Consider the following 17,122-nt stretch of genomic DNA (forward strand, 5'->3'; position numbering starts at 1 on the left):
ATTTCTAAGATATTTGGTTGATTATCACAACTTCCAACTCCTGGTACAGTAGTCAGGATTAAAAAATTGTAATAGAAGTTAGTCATTCACATATAGCATTTAAAAATCTTTTAGACTGCATAGTCACCATTCAGCCTTTAGAATATTTATTATAATCTTACCAGAGAACTGAAGACAGTAATTTCTTGGTGGTAACTTGAATCATCTAATCCTGACTGTGGGACTCTTGAGCAGTTTTGAGAGTTAAGCATTTAGGTGTTAATCATCCAAGATTCAAATAAATGGCTTCAGCTCTAAAGGAAAACAAAATACAAGATTTACATATAAGACAGGTTTCTAAGTACATTTGTATTGCTCATAGCCACCTTTACTTCTGAATAGATTATATAGCAGAGTCACCTAGTGCTGCCTGTTATCTTCTTTCAATAATGTTGCATTATATTTTTTCTAAATCTTTATTATGAAAAAACTCAAACTAATGCAAAATTACTGAGAATAGTATAATGACCCCTACCCTTATCAACTCCTAGCAAATCATGTTTCACTGGTATCTCCACTCACCCCTTAACCCCTATCCCACCACTCTGAATTATCCTGAAGCAAATTCCTGCCATCATACCACTTCATCTGTAGGTAATTCTGTATGCCATCTCTTTAAGATACAGATTTACTCTGGGGCACCTGGTGGCTCAGTCATTAAGCGTCTGCCTTCAGCTCAGGTCATGATCCCAGGGTCCTGGGATCGAGCCCCACATCGGGCTCCCTGCTCCACAGGAAGCCTGTTTCTCCCTCTCCCACGCCCCCTGCTTATGTTCCTTCTCTCGCTGTGTCTCTGTCAAATAAATAGACAAAAATCTTAAAAAAAAAAAAAAAGATACAGATTTACTTTTTAAACATAGGCCAATATCATGATCATCTCTATAATTAACTAATAATTTATAACATCAAATACCAATCAGTGCTCAAATTTCCCCAACTGTATCAGAGGTTTTTTGTTGTTTTTTTTTTTAATTTGTTCTAATCCAGATCTAAACAAAATCCATACAGGCAATTGTTAGTAGGTCTCTTAAATCCCTTTTAATCTACAGTTTCCCCCCTTCCTTTCTTCTCTTCACAGTGACAAATAGTGCTTTTACTAGCCAGTTGAACTAACGTGTCAGTATTATGCAACAGTACATTTAATACATTTTTATTTTATTCATGAAAATAAACAGATTTGCAAAGTAGTTCATATACCCATGAGGCCTAATATTTACCTCATCTACAGAAAAGTTATGGGATACATATTTTTCAAAGACCAATTATATTAACTGAGAGAGTCATGGGTTATAAATTATTATGCCACATCCCTAACAACCGGATGGTTACTAAGAATGAAACCAGTGACCACAGGGAGTTATCCTTTTACTATATATAAGAACTCATGTAATTGTATACATTCCATGTTTTTATTACCATTAAAGGTCTTGGCATTTTTCAATAGCTAAAGAGGCCATATTTTAAATCTGGCATTGAAAATTCAAATTAATGTCATTTGAAATAGTAACTGGTTTCTTATTATTTTTTTTCTGTTTAATGAATTTATCTCCAGCCCAAGAGAAAGGACTAACTACTCTCTAAAATATTAATTTTGTACTTAATCTTAATTTAAAATTCCCTTAGCCAAGTTAGAAAAATATGGTATTGCATTTGCTGACAGGCATAACTGATTAACTCATGATTAAAACCAAATCTTTGAAGCCAAAGAACTTGTAAATATGAATAAAATACTAATTCATATGCACTATTCATAATCAATATCATTCAGACTTACTGGAATTTTTTACTACCCCGCCAAATATTTCTGAATCTGTAAACAAAACGGTATCTACAATTCTGCCATAATTCTTGATACTTTTTTATCATCTTAGGTTCATGGGCTCATTTCTCCCTCATAGCAAATAAAGCTTATATGACAAACAGCATATCTTTTCTCCCTATAGTGGGTAGTACAGTCACAGAATAGTCTGTATTTCATAAAATTTAAACTTTCACTACGACAAATCGCAAAACCAACTACTACTACAGTACAAAGCAGTTTAGGAATACAACAACAACTTCAAAGAGGACTGATTTGTACCAGCATGCCCAGGTCTTTCATTTTGCTTCACTTTTGAATTTCTTGTTCAGACACAGCAAATGCTAATGCCATGCTTTTTATAAAAATGTGTTTTCTCTTCTTGTAACCACATTGTCAGAGCACTGTGTCATTTCAAGACTTGCCAGTGTTTGTCTAGAATTTTCAATAACTTCTTAATAGATACACAACCTTCCTATTTCTAACTTTCACTTTTGATAAAATAAGCATAGGTCTTTGGTTACCCTGGGAAATAGCTGGTTTATACATCTCTGGCCTTCATTATGGGTTATAGTCATTTTTAGCAGCGGTGGGTTTTACTGTTTTTGTTTTGGTTTGGGGTTTCTTTCTGCATGTCAATTGTTTTTTCCATCTTGTGTCCATATACATATTACTTAACATGGGACTCATTTTAACTCTTCTTTCACTTGATTAATTTGGAGAATATTTTATCTACAAAAAGAGTAATTTCTATTACTACTTTAATAATACTACTTTTGACATGGTTGAGGTCAAACAGGTTGTAACTGTGGTCATAGTGTACATGTAATCAATGCTATAGTTTCTTATTTTAAAAGAAAAAAGTCATATAAACAAGAGTGACTTGCAGAGGTCAGCTGGTATTGGACAACATTGAAGAAACTAAATAGCCAAAAAGCACAAGCTTTGAGGGAGCAAGGCTTTAAACCTGCAGCAAGAAAAATGGTCTAGAAGCTTCCATGTGCAATAAATAAAGAGAACAGTGGCCCAGCTCTGGCGCTTGGGAGGATCTCAGGTCAAATGAGGTCCTCCAAGGACAGCCTTGTTTCACTTCAGTCCAAAAGTAAAAGAGAAAGTTAAATGGGTGTTCAGATAGCACGTTAACCTCATTTCCTTTCCAAGCAGAATCACTAGAATTATAAAGAACAGAAATCTACAAATTAAATGTATCTTAAGACACTTGAAGTATATGTCTCTGATACACAATGATACAGAAAATACTCTCAAGCAAACGGAGCAAAAATTAAGAGTAAATGAATCTCAGTGATGTTCATTATAATATTCTTAACATTTGTCTGTATACTTCATAATTTGAAAAGGAGAACAAGGCAGTTATGGTGTCTAGCACAAAGTAGATTTGAACCCAACATCAAGAATAACTTAATTATTACATAATTGATAAAAGGTCTGCTTCATAAAGAAATGGAAGTCCCTGCTTACTGTTTTTAAGGAAAAAGCTGTTAGAAAATGCCACAGAAATGGTTATCCCACTGGGTAAAAAGATTAGGCTAAGTTACTTCAAAGATTCCAACTCAAAACTCTAAATTTGACTTCCAAATGTATTTGACACTTACACAGTTGACCCTTGAACAACATGGGGGTTAAAGGGGGCTGACTTCTGAACAGTCAAAAATTTGCTTATAATTTGATTCCCCAAAAACTGAACTACTAGGAGCCAACTGTTGACTGGAAGCCTTACCAATAACAGTTGATTAACACGTCTTTTGTAGGTTATATGTATTACATACTGTATCCTTACAATAAGGAGAAAAATGTTAAGGAAATCATAAGAAAACCTACACTTACAGTACTGTACTGCATTTATTCACAAAAATCCACGTCTAAGTAGACCCACACACTTGCAAACCTGTGATGTTCAAGGGTCAACTGTGCTTCAATACTAAGAGATGTAGTGACTAGAAATTCATCATATTTCAATTAAAGAAAGAAACCAGATTTCAAGATATGGTTGAAATCTGGTTTGAAATCTATGAGGGCAAATTCCTGTCCTTCTATTAAAATTATTCTGGGAATCTCACAAGGCCTCTTAAAATGATGCAAAAGACCAAAATGATTCAAATGTTTTGACAGTCTTTTAGAATAAGGATGTGATCATTTTCAAATAAATTTAGAATAATCACAGCTCCTATTCACAGTAGCAAAACAATTATGGAAAATATAAAATCCAGTAATTTTTTTAATCTGCCAAAACTTTTATAAAGTATGAAAAATCTACTCACATATAATCAAGTGCAGGCAGCAAATAATTATTCACATATCTTATGTCTGACTGGTAAAAATCATTAATATAAAAAACTTACAATCATCCCTTTAAGAAAGAAAATTGATGATTCATAAAATCTACAGCTTCCATCATAGTTCAATTTTTAGAAATTCACTTTTTCTATTTTAGAAATGCTATCATTTTTACAATTTGTAAAGCGGGCTTGCATTTTACCCGTCTGTCATTCTTTTTAACCTTCTCCCAAATTTCAATTTTAAAGAGTAGAGAAACTTATTACGCTGACTAATGTAATCACAGTATATGCTATATTACCTGCTAAAAATGCTGTATAATGGTACTGAGCTAAAATACAGCTTCACTGCAAAAAAAAAAAAAAAAAAAAAATCTAAATTTCTTGCTGATAAAGCAACGTTCTCTGCGGGTAAATTTGTCAACATTTTGTTGATTTTACATTTTTAGCCAGAATAGCAGTTGTTATCATACTACTTGATCTAATGAAAACAACTGGCAAAATTTTCCATTCAAAAATTTAAGGGGAGGTTTTGTACAAAGGTTTCATTCATTGAATCAAACAAAAACAGCACCAGGACACAACATTTTCTAATATACTGATGAATATATATGGTTTAGAATAATTTTCCTATTACATTTCCATGTTGGCTTAGAAAAAAAAGGAATTCAATCACAAAAGTATCATACAAATGTTCTACTTACTTACCTAGATTTAAACACCAAGAGAAAAATTTTATTTATTTTTTAAGATTTTATTTATTTATTTGACAGAGAGAGAACGAGAGAGCACAAGCAGGGGGAGCAGCAGGCAAAGGGAGAGGGAGAAGCAGGCTCCCCACTGAGCAGGGAGAGCCCGACATGGGGCTCAATCCCAGAACCCTGGGATCACGACCTGAGCAGAAGACAGATACTTAACTGACTGAGCCACCCAGGCATCCCCAAGAGAAAAATTTTAAATAAATGTAGAAGCAGACCAGTAAGACATCAACCTCATTAAATCTGGAATGTATTCCAATCTCTAACTTCTACAAATCTATTATTATAACTATGCCATATATAAATGTACTGAAATCATACATTCAACAGATACTTATTAAGCAGACTGGCATGCCAGGAATCAGGGACAGAGCAGTGAATAAAACAGACAAAAATCCCTGCCCTCATGAGACTTACACTCTAATAGGAGCTTGAGTTTTTTGGAGTCATTCCTTTGAGAATCTGAAAAAAACTGCGGAAGGCCTCTCCTTCCAAAACGCACATATATCCTTAACTTTGCAATGTATGAACTTTCTAATCCAATCACTAATCATCGGTTAAGAACCCCTGATAAAAATCCTCCTGTTTATTTTCTATCTCTGCCATTTATAGTAGTTTCGTAATTTTACTATTCATAGTAGAAAATAATACTTTTCCTCCATTAAAATACTGCGGCCTTCAAATTTCAATGTAATGTTTTCTATTTATTCCAACTGTACCTCTCACAAATTTCTAGGCTGTCAGTTTACCTTTTATCAATATTGGTCTTTCTAGAAAACTCGATCCTAACGTCTTTGGTAGCATCACAGGGAAATTTTCTGATTTCATTAATTATTCTCTGGCCCCCCTTAAGTTAAAAATCCCCCTCCCATTGCCCAAATCTTCTGTTAGTCTTTGAAGCAAGGTCACCTACAGGATCTCTGGAAGAAGATATGCTCAAGAGAAACCACAACAAACCCTTAGTCATTTAACAGAAACTATCAACTAATTAACCAAAATGTTTTTCTGTTTTTGCTTGTCACAAAAAGAGTGACTCCTTAGGGAAAAGTGGCGGGGGGGGGGAACAACAGAAAAAAATGGGGAAATGTCTTTTTTATTTAAAAAGCAACATCTAAAATACTTTCTAGAGTCATTACAGTCTCTAACCAAGTTGCTGTACCTTTTATATCTATAATTTTTAAAATTATAGAATGGAAGTCGTAACTAAGTATGACCCTGAGGTCCTATCAGGTAAAATATCAAAGAAATTGCATGCAAATGATATGAGTATTTTGTACATTTTTATAAAACAATTTCCAATAAAAAGGTTGCCGGGCTAATCCAAGTCTTAAGTTTTTCAGAATGAAAAAGTAAATGGCCACAATATAAACTCCAAAGTTTGTCTCTCCTCTTTTCCTCTAAGAGAAGCCTGACTTTTATAAGAGCAACTATGAAAGCACAAATTCCCCTTGATGTTTAGATGATCTATTTCTCCCAAATTTATAGCCCCCAAACAACTTAAGTTTAAGGAGGAATGATCGTTTGTCATCTGCAATCTCACAATTTGTATCAAAAGGTTTTAAAATGGGGGCGCCTGGGTGGCTCAGTTGGTTAAGCGACTGCCTTCGGCTCAGGTCATGATCCTGGAGTCCCGGGATCGAGTCCCACATCGGGCTCCCTGCTCAGCAGGGAGTCTGCTTCTCCCTCTGACCCTCTTCCCTCTTGTGCTCTCTCTCTCTCTCATTCTCTCTCTCAAATAAATAAAATCTTAAAAAAAAAAGTTTTAAAATGTTTTATATTCTTTGATCCAATAATTCTACTTCTAAGACCTTTTTTCTAGGAAGATAATCAGAAGTACACACACAGATTTATTTGCAAAGATGTTCACTGTACCATTATTTCTACGAGCAGAATGCTGCAGGAGGCAGAGAACAAACACAAAGCACCAGATGAAAATGACCACGGTATGTTCAGGAAATAAAGTGTTACCCATCAGTTAAAGAACACTTTTTACTAATATGTCACAATAGTCACCATATATCTTAGAGTAAGAAAAAGAGAAACAGAACAGTATTTAGAGTATCTTCCAATTGCTGGGGAGTTAAAACTACATTTAGAAGCAAAGAATATGGGGCACCTGGGTGGCTCAGTCGTTAAGTGTCTGCCTTCGGCTCAGGTCATGATCCCAGGGTCCTGGGATCGAGCCCCGCATTGGGCTCCCTGCTCCGCGGGAAGCCTGCTTCTCCCTCTCCCACTCCCCCTGCTTGTGTTCCCTCTCTTGCTGTGTCTCTCTCTCTCAAATAAATAAAATCTTAAAAAAAAAAAAAAAAAAGCAGCAAAGAATATGGGCACCTGGCTGGCTCAGTCGGAAGAGCATGAGACTCTTAATCTAGGGGTCATGAGTTTAAGCCCCATGATGGGTGTAGAGATTACTACAAAAAATAAACTTAAAAAAAAAAAAAAAGCAGCAGCAAACAATAAACATAGAAGGATAGAATCAACTTGGCAAGGCACTCAATCTGTGTACCCATTGCCTCATCTACAAAATAAGGATAATAAAACCTCTTACAGCTATTATGAGAATTGAGTATAAAAGGTGAAAAATGTTTCAATAGTGATTGACACATAGTAAGTACTCAATAAATGTTTATTATTTATTAATTTACATCACATATTCTGACAGACTGATGTGTAACACTTCCAAAAAAAGTAATGAAGAAATAAAAATCAGTCATAATTCTAACACCTAGAGAGAGCTGCTACTAATTTATGTTAATATCTGGGTTAATTTCTTTCAGGTCTTTCAATATGTACTAGATGCTTTATAAAACTGGTGTCACATTGTATCATTTCTAGCAATTACAAAATATAATATTTTATAAATATATTACATGCATTTAATCATTCACTATTATTTTTTTAAAGATTTTATTTATTTATTTATTTGAGAGAGAGAGAGAGAGAGAACCAGCATAAGAGGGGAGAGGGTCAGAGGGAGAAGCAGGCTCCCCGCTGAGCCGGGAGCCAGATGTGGGACTCGATCTCAGGACTCCGGGACCATGACCTGAGCCGAAGGCAGTCGCTTAACCAACTGAGCCACCCAGGCGCCCAATCATTCACTATTATTGAATGAGGTTCAATTCTTCACTGTTATAATATTGCAGTAAATATCTTAATTGGCAGTCTTTGTATTTATCTTTTAAATTCCTTCAAGAAAGAATCTAGAAACAGAATTTCTATCTCAAATGGTGTGAAATACACTTGGCTTCATTCCTCTACCGACATGTATGGAATGCAGACACACACTAGGTGTTCAAAAATGCTGATTTCTGGGGCGCCTGGGTGGCTCAGTCGTTAAGCGTCTGCCTTGGGCTGAAGTCATGATCGCAGGGTCCTGGGATCGAGCCCCGCATCATGCGGGCTCCCTGCTCCACGGGAAGCCTGTTTCTCCCTCTCCCACTACCCCTGCTTGTGTTCCCTCTCTCGCTGTGTCTCTCTCTGTCAACTAAATAAAATCTTAAAAAAAAAAAAAAAAATGCTGATTTTTCCTTTTTCTCCAGGGGGCGCTTAAAAGATATTAAAGATATTAATTTGTTTTTTCAGTTACTTTTCTATTGTTTTTTTGGCACAACTGCTTATCAGGTATTTCACTTTTTTAATTTAGCCCATTTAAAGGATCTCACATTCCCTTTATATCACTCTAACATCCCCAACACAACTGGAGTATTCAGAACTTCAGTACCTTCCCCAAAAGGTAAAGATTCTACTTTATAGGTCTAGAAATGAAGTCCTGGTCTTTCAGAAACACATCCTGAAATATTTATGGATGATGTTTCATGACCAAATTGCATCAAACTACCTGGGAACTGGAGAAAGGGAGTGAAGAGTTGATAAATGTTGAAGCTGAGGATGGGCACATGAACATTCATTCCGCTATTCTCTGTTTAATTATTTTTTAAATTATCTTTGGTGGAAGAAATTGTTTTTAAATCTTTAAAAGATATAATTATTGGGGCGCCTCGGTGGCTCCGTTGGTTAAGCAATTGCCTTCAGCTCAGGTCATGATCCTGGAGTCCCGGGATCGAGTCCCGCATTGGGCTCCCTGCTCAGCAGTGAGTCTGCTTCTCCTTCGGACCCTCCCCCCTCTCATGCTCTCTCTCTCTCTATCTCATTCTCTCTCTCAAATAAATAAATAAAATCTTAAAAAAAAATAAGATATAATTATTAAAATCTATAAAACAATTATAAGTTTAGCTTGTACCATAGGTCTTACAGAATAATTCAATGATAAAAAAAAAAGACCAAACATATTTAAGCCAAATTCGAAAGGGAAGTAAACAACTACAGTATTTAGAATCTCTCAGTTATACTTGCCAGTAATTCCCACAGATAAAAATATACTACAATGCCTTTTTCCAAACCATGGCTTCAGCATACCATGCTGATTCTCCAAAACAATATTAGTATTTATATTGTGCATGACAAAAATACAATTATGCCTCTGTATGTGCCCACATGAATATTTGATAAGTAGTTTTATTATGTACTAGCATTAAATAATCCAAATTCTCTTGGTGCTTAAATCACATCTTGGTACCAAGTTAGGCACATCGTAAACAACACTTACAGATTAACAGATCCACCGAAGTGGTTTTTTGTACCGAAGTGTTTTTTGTACCCGGAAGCAGTGTAATAAAGAAAAACAAAACAAAAAAACCCTACCTCACTGCATGTCTTTTATTCAGATGAACTGTGGTAAAATATCACCTGTGTATATTTCTACCTGCATAGAAAACAGTTTACCTTGATGTCAGGTCATGATAGCAAGAGAACACTGCAAAAAGAATAACTCAGCTATCTAGGGATAAGTGTATCAGTGGCTGCTCCCCAAGTTTAAAACATGGGTGAAATGGACAGATTAGAGAGATGTTTCCAAACTCTTCACTGCCGTAAAAAAATACATCATATATAAATGTACTTGTAATACATTTTATATAACAACCCAGTATATATGTGTGTGTGTGTGTCTGTGTGTGTCTGTGTGTGTGTGTGTGTATGTGTATACACACACACCTACAGGATACGCTTGAAATAATAATCTGCAATACATTTTGATAAGTCTCCAAACTATTTTTAAAAAGTGTTATATTCTAGTCACCACCCACTAAAACAATTTCTTGAGTTCATAGTTTTTAAATCCCTATACTTAAAAAATGGCCTGCATCGCCTCCTGCTTACTAACAAAGGAGATGGAAGAGAGTACTTGACAAGCTACACATTTCATGTCAGCCAATCATCTGCCTGCTTGAACTCTCTCCCCTGCACAGAAAATGACATTATTACATGTCTGGGAGGATGGGGAGATGGGGGACAGAAGACACTGAAGTGGGTTGGAATCAGAAGACTGCTGCTTGCGCGCACACGCGCACACACACACACACATCCACGAGAAGATAATGTCTTACATTTCTTCCTGTTTTAAAATTCTGTGGTTATGGCTGGTTAAGCATCTACCTTTGGCTCAGGTCACGATCCCAGAGTCCTGGGATCGAGACCCACATCGGGCTCCCTGCTCAGCGGGAAGCCTGCTTCTCCCTCTCCCACTCCCCCTGCTTGTGTTCCCTCTCTTGCTGGGTCTCTCTTTGTGAAATAAATAAATAAAATCTTTAAAAAAATAATAAAATTCTATGGTTCTAAGAATTGGCTCTGAGAGTATGAGTCCCTAAAGAAATTCATCGTTTCATCTCCCACAGTGCCTACCAAACTGGTTTTCATAAAAATAATAAAGCATTAAATAAAAATTAAATTCAACTGGGGCGCCTGGGTGGCTCAGTCGTTGAGCATCTGCCTTTGGCTCAGGTTGTGATCCCAAGGTCCTGGGATCGAGCCCTACGTTGGGCTCCCTGCTTCACGGGAAGCCTGCTTCTCCCTCTCCCACTCCCCCTGCTTGTGTTCCCTCTCTCACTGTGTCTCTCTCTGTCAAATAAATAAAATCTTAAAAAAAAAATTCAACTAATAATATGCAAACTAAGCATAAATGTAAAGGTTTCCATCATTAAGTGTATGTTGTCTACATAGTATTAAGTATAAAAAAAATCAATGCTATCATATATTATTTGAAAACTCATAAGCATAAAAATGTTAAAATATATACCGTGTATGTCTACATATGTATCTGTATATATAATATCTACGTCACAAAGCAAATACTATTCTTGTTACGTTGTCCATAAAGGTATAAAACAATTCACTGTAAAATTATTCTAAAACTCAGAATCAAATGAAACACTTTTAGTTTCAATCACTTTTAGTTTCAATCATACTTTTTTTTCCTCTACCTGCTTAATGATATTAATTAGTAAAGAAATTAGCAAAACATAGGCCCCGTACAAACAAAAAAATAACAGATGACTGGGCAATATAAAACTTTCATAATTCAACCATGATTTAGAGTACTCCAAAGTTCACCAGTTCGTGGTTCAAAGGATCTCCTCTGCTTTTGTCTTAGGTAGTTTTTCTCCAAAAAAAATTTCAATGACATCAAAGTTTCTGCCTCTCTCTCTCTCTCTCTCTATGTTAACTTTCAATACATTATTACAGTTTAATTGAAGTGAGGGGAGGAAAAAACCTACATAAAGGACTTTCAATTTTAAATCCCAATAAAACCTTTTATAGGGGCACCTGGGTGGCTCAGTTGGTTAAGTAGTCAACTCCTGATTTTGGCTCAGGTTATGATCTTGGGGTCCTGAGATCAAGCTCCACATGTCTCCATGCTCAATGCAGAGTCAGCCTGGGATTGGGATTCTCTCTCTCCGTCTCCCTTTGCCCCTCCCCCTGCTCTCTCACACTCTCTCTCTCTAAAATATATAATCTTTTTAAAAAAACCTTTTATAAATAAGGACAACAAAGCCAATCCTTATACCTTTTATAGGATATTATAAAATGCCATATGATGCAACAAAAGACCCCTTCCTCATGAAAATCTGAAAATTATGACACAACTTTCACCTTCTTTCCATTAGATTTACCTAAAATTCCTATTACTTTGAGGTTTTGAATTACTTGGGAAAAAAATCAAAAATTTAACATAATTAATAATTTCTGATTTTTAGCTGAGGAAAATGTTTACAAATATGTTTTCATTACTAAAAGAATTATGTATTTTTTTTTAAAGATTTACATATTTATTTGGGGGAGAGAGAGAGCCTGAATGGGAGGGGCAGAGGGAGAGAGAATCTCAAGCTGACTCCGCCCTAAGCACGGAGGCTGACCTCAGGATCCTGAGAGCATGACCTGAGCCGAAACCGAGTTGGACACTTAACCGACTGTACCACCCAGGCACCCCTAAAAGAATAATGTATTTTTTTTTAAGATTTTATTTATTTATTTGACAGAAAGAGACACAGCAAGAGAGGGAACACAAGCAGGGGGAGGGGAGAGGGAGAAGCAGGCTCCCCACTGAGCAGGGAGCCCAAAGAGGGGCTCGATCCCAGGACCCTGGGATCATGACCTGAGCCGAAGACAGACGCTTAACGACTGAGCCACCCAGGCGTCTCAAGAATAATGTATTTTAATGGGCAATTCCAAATTTCCAGTTCTGGTTAACATTTCTCACCTTTTCCCGGATTTCTAAATTTTAACTACTACTAACCAAAATTAAACATACCTTGAAAAAGCTTCATGGAGAAGGACTTGAAATGTCCATTGAAAGAAATAAAGGAAATAGAGAATTTGCAATAAGAATGGGTATGATGGGGGTGGTACAAGATACGGGATGGGACTAGCTTCTCTCAAGTCTTTCACTGAAGAATTGTTAGAGATAACATCCAACGATATTATTAAGCCAGTTAATGAGGAGTCTCCACAAGCAACAGGGAGACATGCACTTAACAATGACTAATGGTCAACCCTTAGCTCCCAGGATCTGCACTAAGTGGTACCTTCACAGACACCACCACCACCATCCAGGAGCTTACAGACCAGCCAGAAGAGAGACGTGCGTGATGACCAGTTTCAGGTGCTTTGACAAAAGTTACCTAAATACATTCAAGCTACAATCAGGTACAAACAAGGGAGACAATCATCAGTTTAAGCAGAAGAGGGGACAGGAAAGACCTCTCCAAGTAAGTGGGTCTCACCAGTGGCCAGAAGACTCACTGTATCGACAACCTACAACTCTACGAACAGCTTTTGGCCTCTCTTTGAGGAGCTGGCTAGCTGTTGATTAAAAAACAAAAACAAAAAACCAACCATTTAAGTAACCTGTTAACGCTCAAAAAAACATGACTGTAGGCCTGTAAGCCAGAACTTCCCTGTGTGACAAGCTCTGAAGCTGGGTGCTATCCCATACCATCCTAGTTACACAACGGTGCCTGGCTTTATCCCAGAAATGGTTATCTTGGAGATGCCTCCTCCCCATGTTGATGAAAGGAAGTATTGTGTAGGGTAAGTTTACACTGATTGACAGGTCCTCTCACTCTAGAAATTTATAAAAGATAATAATAAGCAATTTATTCAGATCAAAATCCTCTGTATGGAAAATAACACATTTCAAAGTTAGTAACAAAACAACATTCCAAATGAGTTTGGTCACCATGGATGACCATATAGAACATGCCACAAAGCTTAATCCTTCACATTCCAGTACATCCAGTAACTCTAAAAGGATTGCACACAAAAGTCCCAAAACTGGGCCCACCCTACTCCACCAATAGGCTTTATTCTTCACAGCAGTTCAGTCTAAACAAATTACAAATATAGGAGGGTAGAATTCAGAATTGGTTCACTGTACCCAAAGAAATGGTACCCTAGAAATCCAAATTAATTAAGGAGCCAATAACAGTAACAACCACTAATTACTGAGGGCCTACTATGCAAAAGGAACTAGGTTAGGTGCTTTACACACATCACTTCATTTTAACCCAAACAAACCCATAATTTCTGTAAATGTTCAACTTTGCAGCTATGGAAACTGACAAAGCTACTAAATGAACTAAGAATACTGCTCATCTGGATTCTTTATCTTTTTAAAAGAAAAAGAATAAGCCGTTATATGGAGTTCTATGCAATAAAGTTCTCAACCTAAAATGTAATTATGATTTCAATGTTTTTATATTGATTCTGAACCTCAGAACAAAAGCTAGAGACCTCTCAAAAAAGATTTAAGCATAGTTAGGTAAACTGTGTGTTAATTATTTCATAAAGAATAAATCTGCCTTATCGAAAGTAAAAAAAAAAATGGGGGGTATAAGTCTGCTGTGGTAGAAGCAGCCATTAGGAAGAGAAATCTGGTGTTCCTTAAGATGGCCTGATATAAAGGAGTCATGCTTCCAGCCAACCCGTGCTCCCAGAGCTGCCCTGTCCTTCAAGTGCAGGAACCATTTGAAATATCAGGAATGGAAGCCAATGTGACATCCCAATCTGGCAAGACAAGCTACATGGGGTTACTCACAGTTTAGTGAGAAGAACTGGGACCAACCTGTCCCTGAAAGCCATGTCCCTGGGCACCCTTCGAGACCCTGCCCAACATGTCCGACCTATGTCCCTACTCTGGAGGACATTGCCTGGATAGCTGCAGATGAAGAAGAGACATATGCCCGGGTCAGGAGTGACACACAGCCCCTGAGGTGTACCTGGAATCCGAGCCTCAGATTGTCATGCAGTGCAATGCCTCAGTGCTCAACCTGCAGGGGTCCGAGGAGAGGCTGCTGACCTTGAAGAAGCCAGCCCTGCCAGTGCCCTAAGCCACACCACAGAACTGCAAGATGAGCTGAGCCACCTGCACAGCCAGATTGCTAGGACACTGGCAGCTGATACAGCTTTGGGTTCATTAACAACAGATGTCTTATCTCCAGAAGTTTAAATTTCTCTTCTCCCTTACCTTGTTTTAGGATCCTCAACCCACTGTAAAACTTCCCTTGTCATTAGTGACATCCCCAAGGAGACCAAGGTAGAGGTCCCTGAGCTTCCATCAGTCCCCCTGACTTGTTCAGCCAGCCCTATTCAGCCCTACTGCAAGCCAGAACACAAGGCTCCCTACGGCTCGTCTGAAGAGGATGACTGTGTCTCTCTGTCCAAGGCCAGCAGCTTTGCAGATATGATGGGGATCCTGAAGGACTTTCACCAGATGGAACAGAGCCAAGATCTAGCTCTTATAAAAACCTCAGGAAAAAAAAAAAAAAAACCCTTAATGACAACAGAGATAAGTAATCTACCTGATAAAGAGTTCCAAGTAATGGGCATAAAGATGCTCACCAAACTGGGGAGAAGAATGGATGAACACAGAACTCCAACAAAGAGATGGAAAATATAGGAAGTACTAAACAAGTCCCAGAGTTGATGAACACTGTAACTGAACTTGAAAAATACAAGAGAGGGGTTCACCAGCAGACTAGATGAAGCAGAAGAAAGGATAAGTAAACTCAAGGACAAGGCAGTAGAACTCACCCAATCAAAGCAGCAAGTAGAAAAAAGAATGAAAAAAAAAAGTGAAGATAGCTTAAGGGACTTACGGGACATCATCAAATTAACTAACATTCTCATTACAGATCTCCCAGAAGAAAAGGAAAAAAGGGACAGAAATCTCATTTGAAAAAAGAATGGCTGAAAAACCTCCCTAACCTGAGGACAGAAACTGACATCCAGACCCAGGATGCCCAGAGTTCCAAATAAGAAGAACCCAAAGAGACAAGCAGCAAGAGAAAAATAACTTGTTTTGTAAAAGGGAACCCCTGTAAGACTATCAATACATTTTTCAGCAGACAGTTTGCAGGCCAAAAGAGAGTGACATAATAAATTCAAAATGCTGAAAAGAAGAAAACTTCCAGTCAAGCAAAGCTACCATTCAGAATTGGAGAGAGATTTCCAAATGAGCAAAAGCCGAAGGTGTTTATCACCACTAAATCAGCCTTACAAGAAACGTCAAAATGACCTCTTTAAGCTGAAAAGAAAGAGCACTGATCAGTAAAGGAACACATATCAAAGAGTAAATCTCACTGGAAAGATAAATATAATAAAAAATAATAGATTCATCACCTATGATTAACCTTAAAAGGACAAAAGTAGTAAAAATAACTACGAGTACAATAATTAATTAAGGGATACAAAAGATAAAAAGATGTAGGTTCTTTCAGCGCATGACCACCCACTGCCACGGACTGCTTTCTCCTGCTTTGGTGCCTCGTCCAGAGCCAGGGCCTTAGGCTTGGCCTCCTACGAGGTGCAAAGCACCCGGTTTCCAGATGCCTATGGGAAGGAGCTCTTTGAAAAGGCCAACAAACACCACTTCTTATACAGCCTGGCCCTGTTGGGGGTGCCCCATTTACTGCTAGCCTCTGGAACCACCTTATTCCGCACCAGCTTTTACTACCAGGCTCTGAGTGGAGACCCCAGTGCCCAGACTTTGGCCCCTGTGGGAGGGAGCCTGCTAATCCTGGGCTGGCTTACCTTCGCTCTTTGAGCTTCCCTGCATTTAATCTCTGGGTACTTTTTTGAGAGTTGGAGAAGGGAGAAGATTAAAAGAGAAAGAAAGAAAAAAAAAGATGTAAAATGTGACATCAAAAACATGCGGGGGAGGAGTAAAAATGTTGAGCAAATGTGATCAAACTTAAGTTGGCAACTATTTTATCAACTTAAAATAGACTGTTATAGATATAAGTATATATAAGTTGTTACAGTTAAGTCTAACCTTAACTACAAAACATACAGTAAATATACAAAACATAAAGAAAAAGGAATATAAGCATACCACTAAAGAATGTCATCAAACCACAAAGCGAGCAAGAAAAGAAAGGAACAGAGGAACTACAAAAACAGCCAAAAAACAATTAACAAAACGGCAATAAGTACATACCTATCAATAACTATACTTTAAATATAAATGGACTAAATACTACAATCAAAAGACAGAGTGGTTAAATGGATTAAAACACAAGACCTATATGCTGCCCACTAGAGACTCCCTTAGATGTAAGAACACATACAGACTAAAGTGAAGGGATAGAAAAAGACATTCCAGGGGAACCAGGGTGGTTAAGCATCTGACTATTGTTTTCTGTTCAGGTCATGATCTCAGGGTCCTGGGATCAAGCCCCGCCTCGGGTTCTGAGCTGGGCATGGAGCCTGCTTAAGATTCTCTCTTTCCCTCTCCCTCTCTGCCCCTCCCCTCTTCGCCACACGCGAGCACACACTAAAAAAAAAAAAAAAAAAAAAAAAAAAAGTATTCCATATAAATGGAAACTAAAAGAAAGCTGGGG

At 37.5% G+C, this 17,122-nt stretch overlaps 1 protein-coding gene and 1 pseudogene across 3 annotated transcripts in view; one reads left to right on the forward strand and one right to left on the reverse strand.

Moving 5' to 3' along the window:
• The window catches only part of FRYL (FRY like transcription coactivator), a 252,038-nt gene that overhangs the window by 188,220 nt on the left and 46,696 nt on the right, over positions 1–17,122 (reverse strand). For 2 of the 3 annotated variants that reach the window (XM_073891641.1, XM_073891642.1), the window contains exon 3: positions 162–293. The exons of the other annotated variant lie outside the window; for it this stretch is intronic. The gene's annotated coding sequence lies outside the window, so the exon portion shown is untranslated. The remainder of the gene's footprint in view (positions 1–161; positions 294–17,122) is intronic. 3 annotated transcript variants of the gene reach the window in all.
• On the forward strand, positions 14,192–16,326 carry LOC112835475 (mitochondrial fission regulator 1-like pseudogene; annotated as a pseudogene).

This window comes from Callorhinus ursinus, unplaced genomic scaffold, assembly GCF_003265705.2.
Source record: "Callorhinus ursinus isolate GAN/ISIS: 27379988/994484 unplaced genomic scaffold, GSC_fseal_2.0 scaffold4, whole genome shotgun sequence".
NCBI classification, from domain to species: Eukaryota; Metazoa; Chordata; class Mammalia; order Carnivora; family Otariidae; genus Callorhinus; species Callorhinus ursinus.